We start from the raw sequence: 4376 nt of genomic DNA, 5'->3' as shown, positions 1-4376 counted from the left end.
TACAGATAACAATAAACCCCTTATGCGTGTGTAAACCGATGTTGGGCTGCTCAACATCTTTCATGGTTACATCACTTGCACCAGAACCCACGGTGCCGATTTGGTAATATGTTGTACATTTACTCTCAAGATGTACGCTTCGGCCCCTTATTCAGGGGCTCAAGCTATTACCAGCAAGAACAATCCTCATCCAGACTTGAACTCGAAACACCTGGAGGCGAACGGTTTAACTAATAAGTGCACCAGTCTTGAATCCATGCGTCGGTGGAAACAATGCCGGCGTGTTGCATGTATTAGCTCTGAACTTAGCGAGTGATTGCCTTGCAGCTGTCATACTGAGCGTAGAGCGTGATTATCGCTCACTTGAACCATGTTGAATGGCTCTTTGGTGTAGGGTAAGGCACCAATTTGTTGGGGCGTAACGGTCACCACCAACTTAAGACTTGCTTATAGGTATTTCAACGTTTTCAACTCTTAAATCGACCGTGTTTCATTATCATCTCTTCTTCTTATTAAATGCATAGAGTTCGTTCCATTGGGTAGTTCGCGTGGCGAACGGTTTGATGCAGCCCCCCGGGGGGGACCACGGCACTTTACACCGGGCATGGTGTATGCGCAACCTACAGATCACCAATATATTTGTGATCGATAATGCACACTTCTTACACGACTGACCAGTCGACAGCGCTGCCTTCCTATTATGCGTGTGTAAACCGATGTTGGGCTGCTCAACATCTTTCACGGTTACATCACTTGCACCCGAACCCATGGTGCCGATTTGGTAATATGTTGTACATGGTCTCAAGATGTACGCTTCGACCCCTTATTCAGGGGCTCAAGCTATTACCAGCAAGATCAATCCTCATCCAGACTTGAACTCGAAACACCCGGAGGCGAACGGTTTAACTAATAATTGCACCAGTCTTGAATCCATGCGTCGGTGGAAACAATGCCGGCATGTTGCATGTATTAGCTCTGAACATAGCGAGTGATTGCCTTGTAGCTGTCGAACTGAGCGTAGAATGTGATTATCGCTCACTTGAAAGGGTCAAGCCCTTTCGAGTCGTCCGGTTTTTACGCCAGACGACTCGGTTCACCATCTTTCGGGAAGGGACCGTCTCGGTCGCAAGCTGCTCCGGTCCCTAAACAACCTGCGACAAATGATAGGAAATGCCGACATCAACACGTGTTCAGTTTGGTTTATCGCTCATAGGTCTTTTTGACCATCGATCCCTGATTATAACTCTCAATTAAACAGTCAGGAGAGTAAGGCATGCCCATCGATATCTCATCGACAGGCGATACCGCAAGAACGGCCAACGACACATCAGGTGATCGATTATTGCTACGACTTTTGCTTAATCGTTTCCACTCCTTAGAGAAAGAAACCCCCGGGGACCGTCTCGGTCGCAAGCTGCTCCGGTCCCTAAACAACCTGCGACAAATGATAGGAAATGCCGACATCAATACGTGTTCAGTTTGGTTTATCGCTCATTGGTCTGTTTGACCATCGATCCCTGATTAAACTCTCAGTAATCCAGTCGGGAGAGTAAGGCATGCCCATCGATATCTCATCGACAGGCGATACCGCTTGAACGGCCAACGACACATCAGAGGATCGTATCTTGCTACAACTTTTGCTTAATCGTTTCTTCTCCTTGGAGAAAGAAACCCCCGGGGACCGTCTCGGCCGCAAGCTGCTCCGGTCCCTAAACAACCTGCGGCATCAAATGATAGGAAAAGCCGACATCAATACGTGTTCAGTTTGGTTTATCGCTCATTGGTCTTGTTTGACCATCGATCCCTGATTAATACTCTCAATTAGAAGGTCGGTAGAGTAAGGCATGCCCATCGATATCTCATCGACAGGCGATACCGCATGAACGGCCAACGACACATCAGAGGATCGTATCTTGCTACAACTCTTGCTTAATAGTTTCCACTCCTTGGAGAAAGAAACCCCCGGGGACCGTCTCGGCCGCAAGTTGCTCCGGTCCCTAAACAACCTGCGGCATCAAATGATAGGAAAAGCCGACATCAATACGTGTTCAGTTTGGTTTATCGCTCATAGGTCTGTTTGACCATCGATCCTAGAATTCAACTTTCGAGTAAGGCATGCCCGTCGATATCTCATCGATAGGCGATACCGGTAGAACGGCCAACGACACACATCTAGGATCGCATTTACTCTTCCTTGGATGGATAACCAATACCCTAGGACCGTTTCATCGCGAGCTGCTCCGGTCCTCAAACAACTCGCGAACCACCGATAGGATGATATTAGGAATGGCCGACTTTCATCCTTTAACTCTCAGTTCTGCTTACCAAAACATAGGTACTTGGACCTTAAAGACCACTATATGTTCCCCGATCGGGGGCAATCGGAACGTCTATCCATCATCAACATCGTTTCACTCATTCCGAACCACCAAATTGGACAGACAGTACCATATTCACCAACCGATTGCTTCAACTTCGCAAACTGTATGGTAAGTTCTACTAATTTCACATCTTACCATCGACTAATAGTGCATAAATCCACTTGGAAATCACTTTTCCTTGGTCCTCGGACCTTCTACGACAACGTCCAACAAATATCCGAAGTCGTTTCCCAACTTAGACCAAGCATTTCGTATCTTTACTTCTAATCGATTTTTTCTCGCATAATTGACGATCAAAATCTAAAAACCACATTTTGAGCCAGAAGCAGTCGTCCGATCGTCCTGGGGGTAGTCTCAATCGATTTAGAAGGGTCCAATTCATAAAGATACATACTCAGTCAAAATCATGCTTCTGGCTCACCTACCCCCTATATAGTAAACGAAAGCGTACAGGCGTGGAAAACGTGCCATTTTTCTCCATCACGGACTTTTTTTTTCTCGTTGCACCGACTCTAGTAAAAAAGTGAAATTTTTTACTAGTTACCAACTTTTGCAAATTATCATCGGATATCACTTTTTATGGTCTATAGTAAGTTCTTATCACGTTTTAGTAGTTTTTTGAAAAAAAAAAATTTTTTTGAACTTTTCAAAATTTTTCAAAACAAAGTTTTTGTAGGCGGTTTTGTGTATGGAGGGTTACTAGTCTCGGGGTCACTGTTTGACCAAAAAACCACTATATATCATTCGAAAGGTAATTTCAAGGGCTACAAAAAATTGTTCTACGACACCCCCTTCCGACGTCTAGTATTCGAGTTATTGGCCAAAAACCATTACTTGAGCGATTTTTCGTTCAGGGTACCCGACTCTAGTAAAAAAGTGAAATTTTTCTCGATTGACCAAGTGTTGCAAATGACCATCGGATTTCACTTTTTATGGTCTATAGTGAGTTCTGATCACGATTTGGTACTTTTTGAAAAAATTTTTTTGACGCACTTTTCAAAATTTTGCAAAACCAAAACTTTTTAGGCGGTTTTGTGTATGGAGGGTTACTAGTCTCGGGGTCACTTTTTGACCAAAAAACCACTATATATCATTCGAAAGGTAATTTCAAGGGCTACAAAAAATTGTTCTACGGCACCCCCCTCCGACGTCTAGTATTCGAGTTATTGGCCAAAAACCGCAACTATAGCGGTTTTTCGTACAGGGTACCCGACTCTAGTAAAATGATGCGATTTTTACTAGTCTAGGAACTTTTTGGTCAAAAAATCAAGTATATGTCATTCGATAGATAATTTCAAGGGCTACCAAAAATTGTTCTACGGCACCCCCCTCCGACGCCTAGTATTCGAGTTATTAGCCAAAAACCGCAACTATAGCGGTTTTTCGTCCAGGGTACCCGACTCTAGTAAAATGATGCGATTTTTACTAGTCTAGGGAACTTTTTGGCCAAAAATCAAGTATATGTCATTCGATAGATAATTTCAAGGGCTACCAAAAATTGTTCCACGACACCCCCCTCCGACGTCTAGTATTCGAGTTATTAGCCAAAAACCGCAATTATAGCGGTTTTTCGTCCAGGGTACCCGACTCTAGTAAAATGATGCGATTTTTACTAGTCTAGGGAACTTTTTGGCCAAAAAATCAAGTATATGTCAATCGATAGATAATTTCAAGGGCTACCAAAAATTGTTCCACGACACCCCCCTGCGACGTCTAGTATTCGAGTTATTAGCCAAAAACCGCAATTATAGCGGTTTTTCGTCCAGGGTACCCGACTCTAGTAAAATGATGCGATTTTTACTAGTCTAGGAACTTTTTGGTCAAAAAATCAAGTATATGTCATTCGATAGATAATTTCAAGGGCTACCAAAAATTGTTCCACGACACCCCCCTGCGACGTCTAGTATTCGAGTTATGGGCCAAAAACCATTCATACTTGAGCATTTTGCTCATTTTGCCTGTACGGGTACCGGGGACTAGTAAAATCAGGCCAAT

The sequence above is a fragment of the Anopheles funestus genome, assembly GCF_943734845.2.
Source record: "Anopheles funestus chromosome X unlocalized genomic scaffold, idAnoFuneDA-416_04 X_unloc_69, whole genome shotgun sequence".
Classification (NCBI taxonomy): Eukaryota; Metazoa; Arthropoda; class Insecta; order Diptera; family Culicidae; genus Anopheles; species Anopheles funestus.
The sequence above is the reverse complement of the archived record's forward strand: the minus strand, read 5'-3'. Positions refer to the sequence as shown.